The sequence below is a fragment of the Ailuropoda melanoleuca genome, chromosome 14 (assembly GCF_002007445.2).
Source record: "Ailuropoda melanoleuca isolate Jingjing chromosome 14, ASM200744v2, whole genome shotgun sequence".
NCBI classification, from domain to species: domain Eukaryota; kingdom Metazoa; phylum Chordata; class Mammalia; order Carnivora; family Ursidae; genus Ailuropoda; species Ailuropoda melanoleuca.
The window spans coordinates 106134741-106149472 of NC_048231.1; the positions used below are offsets into that span (position 1 = coordinate 106134741).

The following is a 14732-nucleotide window of genomic DNA, read 5'->3' on the forward strand; positions in this document are numbered from 1 at the left end:
TTGCATCAGAAACCAGGGATGTACTGTATGGTGACTAACATAATGTAATAAAAAAACATTAAAAAGAAAAATCAAAGGCCTCTCACTTCAGAGGCTTGGGAGAAGAGCAAAGGCGTCGGAATCATTCCCTGCTGGTCAGCAGGGGAAGACTCCCAACCTTCGGAGAGAAAACGGTATTTCCCACTCTCACTGTGGTTAGGGGACTTTCACCGAGCTCCCCTGTGACCCGGCGCTGTCCCTGGACTTGGGATGCTTGAGCACCCCCACGTGACTGTGCTTACTTAATAAATTTATTTAAATGATTATTATTTATGCAGGGGAGCCCGCTGGAGGAACGTCCCCCTCTGGCGGTGGTCGTCTCTCATTACACTAGGAAGCGGCTGCGGTGGTGGCCCCAGGCTCCTTGCCCGGGATGGAAAGTTCTGGCATTGGCGGTGACTGCAGCAACAGCGTGAATTACAGGGAAGGAGCTCTATGAGAACGAGCGCTGTGGGCGTGCTCGGAAGAACAGAGAGAGAATCACCCCGATCGTCCGTGGCACTAAGTCGTCCACACCGGCCCTCTGTCTTGGGGGCGCTGCGTCCCTGCTCCCGGGACCAGAGGCTTAAACACAGAAACCGACGTCCTGTTCGTGTGTTTGTAAACCACATCTATGGTTCCTGTTAAACACAATTTCCCCAGGATTCTTTTCTCTGACATTCTAAAAAGTTGTTTCTTTTTAAGGCTATTTCTCCTCAAATCGAAGCCTCCCCAAATGTGAAGCCGCAATTACACAGATCTGAGATGTGCAGCTCTGCCTTTGCTCCTGCTTCAAGTGAGCTTGTGGGTGTGGTTAAATTATGATTTTTATTCTAAGGGGAGGCTGGGAAACATCTGGTGCCTGATGGAAACCATGTGTTATTACAAGACATTACGTCAGGCACTTTAACATGACATGTTCTGTACAATTACACGTACTACACAGAACCCCATTACAGAACTCCCGCTAATGTTCTCATCACACACCAACTCAACAGTCTTCCCCTGTAACGCGTAGGGGATTGATCAGTGCAATTATTTTGTAAAGGTCTTTGTCAGTGGATTCAAAATAACCAGAAACAGTAATTATTATTATTTAGGATTCAAGTGTTAATTTTCCAGCTGAGACGCAGCCTCGGGCTTACACAGCTACAGGTGTGGGTAAAGTGGAAAACAAGGCCGCGTGTGCGCAGCACGTCTTCTGGGAGAGAGAACACTCAGAGTGGCCTCCCTCTGTCCTGCAAGGAGGGTGGGTGCTCCCACTGAAATGCACTGGAAATAGGGCCCTGCGGTCTCCAGAGAACCTGCCACCGCTGCAGCTTGCGTCTTCATGGCTGTGCTCGTCGTCCTTGTCTGTAAGCTTCAGAGAGAAAGTGCCCTCATGGGGTAGACAGAGCGCCAACCCCCACCTGCCCCCGGGATGTAGCCGGAGCTCGCGCTGGCACAGCTGCCGGGACCCACAGCCGAGGTCTGATAAGGGCAGGAAGAGAAACCCGAGCAGGATTTGGGGACAGCTCTGATGGCCACATACCCTCCAGAGTGCCACGACGGCGTGAGGCCGGTGAAGCTAGCACTGCATTTCAACCTCACCCCCCACCAGGTCCTGGATCCCCTCCTTTCACAGCGGTTGTTCCTAAACACACCTCACCCCTGCAAGTCTGCCTGCGTGTCGTCAGCCCTCCAGCCAAACATCAGGAATGCACCATCACACACCCTGGGCTAGACCCACCGAGAGAAAAGAGAGGAGGTCCCACGAGCAAAGCCGGTGACGGAAGAGGGAGCATCACCCCCAACCGCGGGAAAGGAAGGCTATGCGGGATGTTACGGACAACGCGGTGCCAGGGAAGAGGAAATGCGTGAGGCCCTAGAAAGACAAAGGAGCAAGACAAAACCCACCTACTCTGTGTCTTGGTGGAGCACCCAAGTCTTTGTGGCGAAACTGGGGCTTCGGGAGAGCCCCACAGGAATCACCCTGACACCAAAGCCAGGCAAAACGTTACAGGAAAACGTCACACCATAGTCTCAGGAGCGCTGACACAAAACCCTGAAAAAACATTAGCAAACAGACTCTAAAAGCATTTAAATGGATTATAAGGGCACAGGGGGCCTCAGACGGTTAAGTGCCCGACTCTTGATTTTGGCTCAGGTCATGATCTCAGGGTCGTAAGATCGAGCCCCATGTCAGGCTCCACACTCCGTGGGGAGTCTGCTTCTCTCCTTCTCTCTCTCCCTCTGCCCCTTCACGGACTCTCTCTCTCAAATAAATAAATCCTTATATAAAATCTTTAAAAAGATGATAAACCATGACCAATCGGAATTTATCCCAGGAGTGCAGGTTGGATGAACACCTGAAAATAGATCAATCAACAGGTGTGGGAAAATATTATTGACAAAACCTAATGTTTATTCAAAAATTTTTAAAAAACAACTCTCAAATAAAGAAAAGAATGTCCTCAACCTGATAAAGAACATGTAAAAACAAACAAACAAACAAACAAAACAAAACCAACCTACAGCTGTAATCATAACAGGTTTTTTTTTGTTTATTTATTTGAGAGAGAGAGAGAGCGAGCAAGAAAGCGTGTGCACACAAGCAGGATGGCTGGAGGGAGAGAGAGAGAGAGAACCCCAAGCAGAGTCCACACTGAGCACAGAGCCCATTGGGGGGCTCCACCCAGGGCCGGATCTCACAACCCTGAGATCAAACCTGAGCTAAAACCAACAGACACTTAACGGACTGAGCTCCCAGGCATCCCTCATCATAGCAGTATTTGACGAATGGCTTGGGTTCGTTCTTTCCTTCCTCAAATTGTGAACAAGGCAAGCATATCCGTTCTCACCACTTCTACTCAGCATCGTACAGGAGCTCCTAGTGCAATAACCATCTGCCCTCAAAGAAAAAAGGAACGAGAGAAAGGAGAAGCCATTAAAGTCATAAATACCGAAAAGAATTAAACATTTACAGATGACCTGATCCTGTATGTAGAAATTCTAAGAATTCTACAAAAAACAACACACATGAACAAAAAAGAACTACCAGAACTAATAAGCAAGATTACCTTATCAAGGTGGCAGGATACAAGATCATTATGCAAAAAAATCAATCCTATTTTCACATGGTATCAACACCCTGAAAATTAAGAAAACAATTCCATTTACAATAGCATCAAAAATAATAAAATACCTGGAATTAAATGTAACAAAAGAAGGGCAAGATTTATTCACATAAAATTACAAAGCATCGCTGAGAGAAATTACAGAAGATTTAAATAAATCAAGAGACATTCTGTGTTCATAGATGGAAAGATTCAGTATCGTTTATATTTCGGCTCCAATGATCACTACCAAAATCCCAGCATGTTTTTGTAGAAATTGACAAAGTGAGCCTTTTACTTTATGGACTTGAAAAGGACCTAGAATAGCCAAAACAATTTTGAAGAAGAACAAAGGTAGAGAACTTACACTCTCGACTTTCAAGCTTACGCTACAGCTGCCGGAATCAAGATCAGCTGGTGTCAGCATACGGACGGCCATAAAGATCAGTGGGGTAGAACTCGAAACTGCAGGACGCTCACGGTCTACATGGTGAAATGTAACACAAAATAACACCCTAAAGAGTCGCTGGAGAGAGATTTCTTTCTATTAAGGACTCTCTCAACTCTGTAGTACATTCTCACGTCTGTCGTGTGCTGGATTCAAAACCGGGAACCACTGACAGGCAATGACTCCACCCCGCTCTCTGTTTTGAATTACATGAAGGTGCTCATCTCAGGACCTATTTTTCATAAACTGTCTCCAGTGGCTGTGATGGAAACTTGGCAGTCGTGAGGGGTGAAGCAAATTAGAAGGTAATTTGTATGTAAGTTACACGTGGAATTTATACAGGAAGATTGTTTCCTCTGACACGGCATTTAACATTTTTTATTATGAAAGTTTTCAGAACATATGCGAAGATACTGATGCTGCTTGTACCCGTCTCCTAAAACCGTCGGTACAGAGAGCCCCTCGCTCCAGCGATAGGGCCGTTCCTCAAGCCAGGGTCTGCAGCAACCGGACCACTGTATCTCTAAGCGTGTCAGTGTACATCTCTAAATGATAAGGATTCTTTTTAAACCAATCATCAAAATTAAATCAGCAGTAAGCTCCCACAGGAATTTTTTAATGAACAGAAAAAAAATCCACTCATAAGCCGTATGGACCACCACCCATCTCATGATGTAAAGTCAACTAAGCACTATGCTTATTTTCCCAAAAATATATACTTTTCCCAGAGTCAGCGGTCACAGCCTATCACCCTTGCCTTGCGGAGGAAACGTGCCGGGTGCAGCGAGGGTGTTAGGGCCGTTGGTGCACTCGCTCCGTGCGATGCAGTGGGGGTGCTGGATGTCTGGGGGACCACCAGGGTGCTGGGAAAGCTGAGAGCCGCCTGCAGGCTCTTGGGCTAGGAGAAAGGCTTACTACCCAGTTCTGAACCAATAAAGCAGCGTTTCAAATGAAAACTTGGGGCTTGGAGAATCAGATTCACTCTCAAAATATGTTTTCTTCACACCTGACTTGAGATGATAATTTAAAAAGTTAAACAAACCTGAGCCACAGGGGAATGCTCCACAGTATTAGACCTCAGGGCCGTGTCTACCTGCTGCAATGAACATACCTGGTGGGAATCTGAGACCAATGAGACCCTCGAACCCTGTGGGCTGCCACTAGGGTCATGACCCCCTAGATACTCCTGTAGAAGGGTTCCACACTCGACAGCATCTCCCTCTGCTGGGAAGCAGAACAATGATGAGCAAGAGCAGGAAGAATCACGGCCTATTTCCCATCACCTGATCACCTGGTTGCTGCCAAGTGCTCTTGGAAATGCTCTTGGAAAAGTCCCGGTTGCTCTGAAGTGCCCCCTAGAGATTTCCACAGGCCAGGAGCGTGGGTTCTGCCGTAGACCCCGTCCGTGATTAAGCGGCGGCTCTCGCCTCCACCGCGCACTGCTCTCAGCAGCCGCACAGCATGGACGGTGGCTCGTCCCTGACTCTGCTTTCTCCCATAGACCACCAGAGCCATTTCCGTTCTCCGGTTGTTTGTCACTGCCCACAATTCACAGTGTGCCACTGGCTCCCTTAAAAAAGAAAAAAAAAGGATAGTATATTCCTTTTAGCCAAAATGCATTTGTTTTCATTATTCCTCTCTCTTAGAAGAGCCGTTTTAGAGACAGTGCAATACTGTGCAGCTAAGCCCACAGGAGTGGTAGAGTCAGTCGCCAGCCGACGGGGCCAGGATGGTCCTAGCGCTTGCACGGCTGATGGAGCACGTCTGACCGGCGTGCGCGTGTGTGGTGAAGTACACACGTTTTAAAGTTAATCCATCGTGCAGGACCACTGTCCGACTGTGGACTCCTTATCTCATGGGGCCCTGTCCTCCCAGTGACTGAAACTCTCCTGCGGTCGCATCTGTCCTTCCATGCACGGGCCTTTCCCCATCTCCATCTTTCCCGCTGCCCCTCACTCGCGGGCAAGTACCGTGAACCCACACCACCTCCACGGTCAACACTGTGTCTGGGAAAAATAGGCCAAAACACAGGGGCAGGGAGTTCCCTTCGGTCTACCCGATCCAGTTAAAAACAAAGAGAAATCGAAGAGGAGAGTTCGACTTTAGGCAGGAGGGCAGCTGAGACTCTCTGAAGGGTCTCCTCACTACAGAACAGTTAGATTCTAAGACTTGATTTTCATGCCAGGACTGGGTTTACAAGAAGAAAGAAAGGCGCGTCCTGAACACTCCCAAACTAGGGAAACCTTCATGAGCTGGGTCTGGGGGAGGGAATGTGAGTGGGAAAATATGCAAAGTGGGGGGCCCTCAGAGAACCTGCAGAATCAGGACGACCTGGGGTTGTAGATGGGGGGACAGCAGCAGAGGTAGCCATAGACCCTGCTGGCAAGGATTCGGAAGTGCCCCACCTTGGCCCTCTGGTTCTGGCCAAAGCAAGGTCACCACATTCCCACAGATTGCCACCACCGAACACGAGCTCACAAACAACAGCAACCATGAGAGGGAACCACTTACATGAACAAGAGTCCGTAGGGACAACAACAAACAAAACAGATGTAAACCCACAATGACATCGAGTATCCAGAATCTTAAAAATTAGACGTGAACTATCAAGGAAAAGATATAGAATTACCAAAATAAATGAGCAAGACCATAAATGAACAGGCACATTTGAAAAATATCCAAATAGAACTTTCATAAGTGAAAACTATGATTTTTGAGGCCACAGAAGATGAGTTAGCAGATCACACACCGATGAAGAGGGGTTAACAAACTGGAGGCATATCTGAAGACATTCTCCGGGGTGCGGAGAAACGAGAAGAGGGAAAATGTGATAAAGACTGAGAGAGGAACTGCGGCACAAGAAGGGTTAATAAACGTCTATCTACTCAGAGCTCCACACACACTGGCACGGAAGAAGTTTTTAAAGAGATAATGCTTGAGAATTCCAAGAACGGATGAATTTCATGAATCTACAATACATCCTAAACAGAATAAAGGAAAAGAAATCCACCCCTAGACAAATGGCAATGAAATTACAGAACACCAAATACAGAGAGAAGACGGATCACCTACGAAGCCACCACAGGCCGCTAACAGACTTGCAACAACAGAACACAGAAACCAGAATCCAACGGGAACGCCTTCTGATGAAACAGATCACTGTCATCCTCTAGCTGTATGTCCTCCCGAACTAGCTTTCCACAATAGGAGCAAAACACAACACTCTCAGGGGCGCCTGGGTGGCACAGCGGTTGGGCGTCTGCCTTCGGCTCAGGGCGTGATCCCGGCGTTATGGGATCGAGCCCCACATCGGGTTCCTCCGCTGTGAGCCTGCTTCTTCCTCTCCCACTCCCCCTGCTCGTGTTCCCTCTCTCGCTGGCTGTCTCTATCTCTGTCAAATAAACAAATAAAATTAAAAAATAAAAATAAAAATAAACAAAAACAAAACAAAAACAAAACAAAACAAAACAAAAACACAACACTCTCAGATAAACGGAAACTGAGAGTTTACCTCCAGCAGAAGCTGCAAGAAGACGAGCGCCAATCCCGTAAGCCGGCTGAGATTTACTCACACACAACACAGCATGTCGAAGTACACCTGTCATGAAGAGATGACTCGTTACGCAGATACTTCAGATGTGTGTTAGATATCCCTTGTTTTAAGAGAAACAGTTCCTTCTCATTGGAATGTTTCTCTTTCCTAACAAATTATTTGTTACTTAAAAAAAGGAAGGTACAAAATATAAGAAAAATGCTGACCAAATAATATACATTAAATAAAAACAAACATTGTCTGTAAAGTAACAAAAGTACCTAATTTAGGGATGTAAAATGCAGAACTGAAATACTGCACAATTTCAGTATGTAAGTCTAGAGGAGAGCAGAGGTATATACAGTATTTTAAGATCTACGTATTTTTTGCAAAGAAATTGGAATATTAACTTTACATTTATTAAGTTAGGAACACAATACAAAGTAAAATTTCAATGGTGATAACCAAAAGACTAAAAATGAGTAAAAAAATAAATAAATAGAAAAACAGATGCCAATATATCACCAAAGCGGAAAAGAGAGGAGAAAGGAGAAAACACACCCATAGAAACATAAGATTAAATGTAAATGTATTGGACTCAGCAGCTGAAACATAGTGTGAGAATAAATTATAAATGCCTAGCTACATGTTGTTTATAGCATACATACCTAAACTTAAGGTACACAAATACTAAAAGTAAAAATGAAGAAATACTGGGCAAATATTTATTAAAAGAAAGTTATGATAGGGACGCCTGGCTGGCTCAATCAGCAAAGCGTCTGCCTTCAGCTCAGGTCATGATCCCAGGGTCCCAGGATCGAGCCCACGTCGGCTCCCAGCTCAGCGGGGAGCCTGCTTCTCCCTCTGCTGCTGCTCTCACTGTCTCTCTAAATAAAATCTTAAAAAAAAAAAAGAAAGTTATATAGTCATATTACTTCAAAGAAAATACATTTTTAAGAGATAAGCATTATTCAGGGTACAGAGGGCTCCACACAATGAAGAAGGTTCAATTAATCAAGGGTATAAAAATTATAAATGCGTATTCCTTTAATAATAGCCTCTCCCCCATACACACACACACAGATGCACACGCACACACACACGCGTGCACATGCACACAGTTAATGAAGCTATAGGGAGAGACTGGCAAATTTCCAACCATACAGGAGATCTCAACTTAGCTCTCTCAACCATTGTTTTTGGTCAAACAGAAAAATATGTAAACCTAGAAGATTTGAATGACACATTCAAGAGGGTTGATTTAATGGGTAGATCTAGAATCCTGAATCAAATAAGGAAAAGATACACATTCTTTTGAAGCACATATTAACCCGATCCTGGAATTATTCCAATGGCATTAAATTTCAAAAAAGTAGTATCATTCAGATTATGTTATTTGACTATAATGCAATTAATTTAGAAATCAACCATAAAAAGATGGAGAAAAATTCCCATGCAGGTGGACATTTTTAAATATGCTTCTAAATAACTGATTTGCCAAAGATAAAGATCATAGTGAATACAAAAGAACTGCATGATTGATAATAATAAGATTACACACCAAAATATGTGAAAGGAGGCAAAAGTGATGTTCAGTAGGACCTGTATGTCATTGAAGTTTTCTTTAAAAAGAAGATAAGCCAAAATTAATGAATTAAATATAAAATAACTTTGAAAGATTAACAGGTTCACATTAGTTCACAAAAATCTATTGCATTTTTATATGCCAGCAACAATCAACTAGAAGAGACTGGGTTTTTTGTTTTTTTTTTTAAGTATCATGTACCAAAACAGTGTGTAAGTCCTATATGGAAAAAATCAAAAAAATCTTATTAGAAGACCTTAAAGAGAGCCTAAATAAACAAACTGACATAGTGTGTTTGTGGATGGGACAATTCAAGTCACAAAGATGTCATTTCTCCCCAAACTGATTTTACAGACTCCATACAGTTCTGATCAAAACTTTAACACTCATTCTAAAATTTACGAAAAAACAAAGGCCAAGAATATCCACAAAATAGTGAAGAAACTTCCCAGACGTCGTGACTTATTGTGAAGCTACTTCAATTGAGACAGTTCAAGAATAAAGCAGAACAGAAAGTCCAAAATAGGCTTGTGCATTCACAGGGACTTCCTGCATACCAGGGGTGCACCACAGATCAACGCAAACAGGATAAGCTTTTCCACACTAGGGCTGGAACTGCCCACCCCCACGGGAAAGAAGTCCCATCACTGCATTAGAGCACACACAAAACACCCATTTCCTATTACTTAAAGACTTAGCTGTGAACGGCAAAGTTTTACAGATTTTTGGAAGTAAAAAAGAAGCTACCTTTATGATCTCAGGTTAGGCAATGCATTCCTAAAATTAAGAACTTCTGTTCATCAAAAGATTTCATAAAGAAAATGAAAAGGACAAGGCAAAAATTGAGAGATGATGTGCGTAACATATAAACAACAAAGGTATTCAGAAGGCTCTAGGAACTACTACAAATCAATAAGAAGACAACCCAATAGGAAAAAGAGCGATCAACATGAACAGGCACTTCAGAGAGAGAACGCATGAAAGGCAAGAAAATAGGGAAAACGACTTCATCAGAATGGCGGTTGGAAGGATGCAAGTTAAGACCCCAGTTTCAGCTGGAACACACATCTTCACCCAGACTGGCAGAGACTAGAAAGCATGGTACAGAGCTGCGGAGGGTGTGGTAGGAGTACAGGCCACGTAGGAACGTGGTTTGAGGTTGCCCCATAAATCTGCATTCTGGGATTCAGCAGCTCCACCCTCAGGCTCTAGCTCAGGGGCACCAGGAAACCCAGCACTTCTCTTAAGAATCCAAAACAACCCAAATGTCTATCTACAAGAAAATGGTAAATACATCCTGTCACACTCCCACATGAGCTATTAAATAGAAGTCATAATAAACAATAACCACACAGAGTAATATGGATGAATTCTGCATATACAGTGATGAATGAAACAGCCAATCACAGACCAAAAAAAACCCCATATATATGTGATGCATTTTCATAAACCTCAAAAGCAAGCATAACTACACAGTATGCTGGGGCTCCATACATATGCATGCAGCAAAACCCCACACAAAGGGAGCACGACAAATGCAAACTTAAGGGAATTAAGGGGGTGGGACGGGAAGGTGGGGAGCACACAGGTATTCCTAACAATATCGGTAATGCTGTAGATTTCAGGTTGGCTGATGGGTTCATTTTAGGATTACACATAGATTTTGGTATCTGCTTAATTTACATAATTTTTAACGGTGGCGGGGGGGAGAAGAACAGAGGGAGAGATCTGACTAAAGGCTGTTAAATGTTACCACTGGGTAAACAAGTATCTGTGATGCTTATATGTGTTTGCCTCTCCTGCGTTTTGCAGAAACACTGCCTCCCTCTTTGGCAAGCCTTGCTCCTGCCTGTGCTCCCAGTCCCGGCCTGGACCCTCCAGCACAGTCCCCTCCCTACTAACAACACCAGCCCTGGTCTCACGTGACCTTGCCACAACCCAAGACATCACTGGCCTGGCTCCCTGCCGGCACCTCTGTTCTCTGCCTACAACACTGTGGCCGCCTGCCCCATGCAAGACACACTCCCCTCGCTTGGTGCCCTCTGCGCTCCCCCGGTTTGCCCAGGAACCGGCCACACCAGCCCTGCTCTCCTGCCTACTGGCCGGCTCAACCACATGCCCAGGCAGCTCAGACCTGCTGGACACCCGGGGAACTCCCTGTGTCTCATCCCCATGTGCACCCTGTCCCCCAGCCTGGTTCATGTGTCTTCTTCCAGTGGCCAGTTTGGACCCCTCTTTCTCACTAACCTGCCTGGCAAGTGACAAGACCTGGTGGTGGTAGCTCAGAAACTCTCCCTGCAACCACTCCTGTCTGTTGGGATCACCCGGAACTGGCATCTCTGGCTCCCGGTTCACTCTGCCCTCAGCTGCCAGCAGTGCCTGAAGCAAAGACCAGAGCAGCTCAGACATCTGCTCAAAAACACGTGGGGACCACCCACTGCCTACAAACCTTGCTACACATTAGAGTAACCCAGCAAGCAAAGCTCCAGACGCTCAGGTCCCCTCCAAAACTAATTAAGTCAGAATTGTGACTGGTGGCGTCTGCAACTTTTCACACATCCTAGCCCTGTTCCCATGTTTGCCATAAAGGACTCCATTAAGGGATCCTCCAGAACCCCAACCATGATGGTCCCTGTGTCTAGAAGGCCCATTTCCTCTTCTGTTAGAATCCCATTCAAGGTCTTCTTCCAGGAAGGGTGAGGTAGGTAGAAACCAGCCACTGCTCCTGCCACAAGAACTTGGGGAAAATGGACAACTGCAAACATCTTGTTCTAACAAACACCAGAGAGCTCTCAAAACTAAGAGGGCTGAAAGGGATGGCTCCCCACACGGGACATCTGCCTAGCGCTAGGAAGCATGCACATCTCAGGAGTGTGGCCAGGTGTGCAGGACAGCGGGAGAGCTCCTGTAGTGGAGGTAACTAAGACTAGACAAACTGCCACCATCAAGAGGGGCCTAGAGAGCACCCAAGAAGAACCGTGAAATCAGACCGGGACTGAGTATACTTGAGGCTCCAACACTGCCCTGCCCCAAATCAGTTGTTGGTTGAATTGAGGTGATCAGCCACCACCACCCCTCCCCCACGCACCTACAGAAGGCTGAGGCGTTGGAGCTCTAGGCTTCCTCTACACATGATGCTGGCGTGCTGCTAGGACAACCAGGACAGCTGCATGGTGTGTCCGTGAGGAGCATCAGGCCTGGCAGACCTACGCAGAAGGGAGAAGGGGGACCAAGAAGTGAGTCCTGAGGATCTCCTTGGGACAGTACCTGGCAGGAGTCCAGAAGGCTCTTTGGACCATCACAGATTGACCTCTTCAGGCTTCTAGAACTGTTTTAGGAAAGCTTCGGGAGGGTAGGGGCTGGAGAACTTGAAATAGCCAGAGGCTGAAAAAGCATGTTTCTATGACAGCTGGGGTGGCCCGAGGATGGTAAGGGGGTCAAGGATCACCTCCTTTCATTCGAAGAGGATTCGGGAATCAGAAATCTATGAAAATGCCACAACTGCAAGGTAAGTAAAATCCAGTGAATACCACACGTGGCTCTTTTCTTGTAGACTAGGGTTGGGAAGAGCCAACAGCTCCTCATGGCAACAATATGGAAAATGTGCTGCTCTTTTCTGAGGACCATGATCAAAGAAAGTCATGTTAGCAGAAAACACGTCTTTTCACCACAAGGCTCTACTGCATTGATTCCAGAAAAATGACTCGTTTTAGGAAGGTGTCCCTGCTTCTTGGATAACCAGAGGAAAAGCCGCTATCACACTCCCTAGGGAGTGTGGCTTTCTTCAACACCTGGCCCAGCCTGAGGACTTAGGGGCTTTGAAAGAAGCTTCTGGAAACTACTAGAAGCATCAGAGGTGGGGACCAAGGCAAGAGAACACCCTCTTTGGAAGATCTGGAGTGCACGAGCCCTCTAGTAACACTTGGACAAAGTGAGATTAGTTCTATTTCTTCCTCAATTTCTGTATTTTTGCTTTTCCAGGGATTTATCCATTTCGATTAAATTACCTAAACTGTTGGTATGCAGTTGTCCCTATTATTCCCTCACAATCATTTTTACTTCTGTAAAGTCGGTGCTGCTCTTCTCCCTTTAATCTCTGAGTTCAGTAAGGTTTCCCTCTTTTTCACCTGGTCCATTCAGCTTAAGTTTTGCTGTTTGTTGATCTTTTCAAAGAATCAACTTTTGGTTTTGCAGGATTTCTCTACTGTTTGTGTTTTCTGTTTATTCCTGCTCTAGTCAATATTTTTTGTGTGTTTGCTTTGTGCTTAGTTTCCTCTTCTGTTCTGATATCTTATGGTCAAAGACTAGATTTGAGAGATTTCTTTTTTTTAACGTGGGTGTTTTGGTCACACGTGTCCCTCCCTTCGTTACCTGCAGCACACAAGCTTTAGTGTTTTTGTTTTCATTCACGGGCTTCTCATTTCTCGTGATTTCCTCTTTGTTCGGTAAGTTGAGGAGTGCTCCTTAACGGCCACACAACTGTGACTGTCGCCAGCTTCCTTCCACAGTGGACTTCTAACTCATCTGCAGAGAGCAAGGTGGAGTCGCTCATGCCGAGTAGTGATGTAACCAGGAAAGCAGGAAAGCAGCTGAGGGCATGGCTGAGACCAGAGATCACCCAAACCAGCACAGGCCGGCAGGACAAGGAGCGATAGCCCGTAAGGCCTTGGGAACCCGGGAGAGCCAGGCGCTGATAATCGCAGGAGCCGCAGGTATTTCCGCCGCCCCTCCACGTCTGCCGGTAGTGGGAGGCCGCTGCCCGAAGGGTCGCCCCAGGCGACCATCCCTGCACAGAATCGAGGCCCTCCGGTGCCGGAGAGCAGCAGGCGTGGAGAGCTGCCTCCGACAGGGCTGTGGGCTGACGAACTGACTCGTTGTACCACGTTTGCGGGGAGTCGCTACACCTTATGTGACTTGCAGGCAGCCAAGTTCAACGTGCAGCGCGACGTCCCTGCGTCTGGAATCCCCACCCTGCTTTGAAATTGCTGCCTCCGCTTTCCCACCGCATAAAGCCGGCTCGGTGCAATGGCGCTCAGGACAAACCCCACTGCGGCCAGACAACAGCTTGGTCTGAGGAGCCAGCCCCCAGGGCGCACGGGGGCGGGGAAGACGCTGCTCCCGGGGCGAGCGTGGCCCGGAGGACTGCCAGGTCTGCAGGGCGGCCGCACGCCCCCTCCGCCCGGTCTACCCCCGATGACGCGGACTGGGGAGCCCGGCGGCCGATGTGACCCTTTGCCGGCCTCCTCCCCCGCTGGTGCCCTCTCGCCCCAGGCACCAGGGGGCCCAGCGGCCGGAACCGCCAAGCTGTACAAATCGCTAGGAAGGTCATCACTGACCCGCCGCTCCGCGGGACCTCCCCCCGCGCGGGCACTGGCCAGGCGCCACCGGGAGCCAGCGCCCCGAACCCCACGATCCAAGTGCCCAGCGGGACGGGGAACCCGCCGCCCTCTGACCCCGGACTGCGCGCGGCATGCCGGGACCGCAACTCCCCGATGTGCGCGTTGCATGACGGAACTCGCAGTCTCTCCACAACGGGCCTCAGCACGTGACTGGGCAGTCGACGGCGGCCCGCGTTGCATGCCGGGACTCATAGTTTAACTACCCTGGGCCCTGGCGCACCAAGGGAGTTGTGGCGGCGGGGGGCGGGGTGATGCGCGGCATGCCGGGATCTCGCAGTGCATGCCGGGGTTTCTGGGCCCGCCAGGACCCGCAGGCCCACGCCGCCGGCGCTCCCGGGACACATGGGGAGTGGCCACGCTGTAGTTCCCGCCGGGCCGGCCCCACACGCTCGCTCCCACGACGCTCCGGGCCCCTGCGGACGACGCACCGCTTCTCGGGTCCCGTGTGGGCGTGTGTTTACACGCGGGCCCTGCGGCGCACGCGCGCGGCGTCACGCGACGTCAGACGCTGTCCCGGAAGTTGGCGCGGGCCGGGCGGCGGGTGGAAGCCGGTGCCGGAGCGCGAATTGCAGTGCCGTCGCCTTCGCCGCCTGGGCCGGGGTCGCCGTACCGCCCGCCCGCGATGGGCGCCGGGCCCTGAGCGCCCTGCCCGCCC

The 14732-nt window shown here is 48.0% G+C and overlaps 1 long non-coding RNA gene across 12 annotated transcripts; it reads right to left on the reverse strand.

The window, feature by feature from the left end:
- Positions 1-1088: 1088 nt before the first annotated feature.
- LOC105238127 lies at positions 1089-14515 on the reverse strand. 12 transcript variants are annotated; one of them, XR_004620254.1, is made up of 8 exons: positions 13050-14515; positions 11767-11884; positions 7073-7159; positions 3481-5131; positions 3078-3148; positions 2859-2903; positions 1915-2062; positions 1089-1378 (listed from the first exon to the last, which is right to left on the reverse strand). It is a non-coding gene; the product is annotated as an uncharacterized LOC105238127 (long non-coding RNA). The 12 variants fall into 12 exon arrangements; XR_004620253.1 differs by having other exon boundaries at positions 12686-14515; XR_004620252.1 differs by having other exon boundaries at positions 12127-14515.
- Positions 14516-14732: the final 217 nt, after the last annotated feature.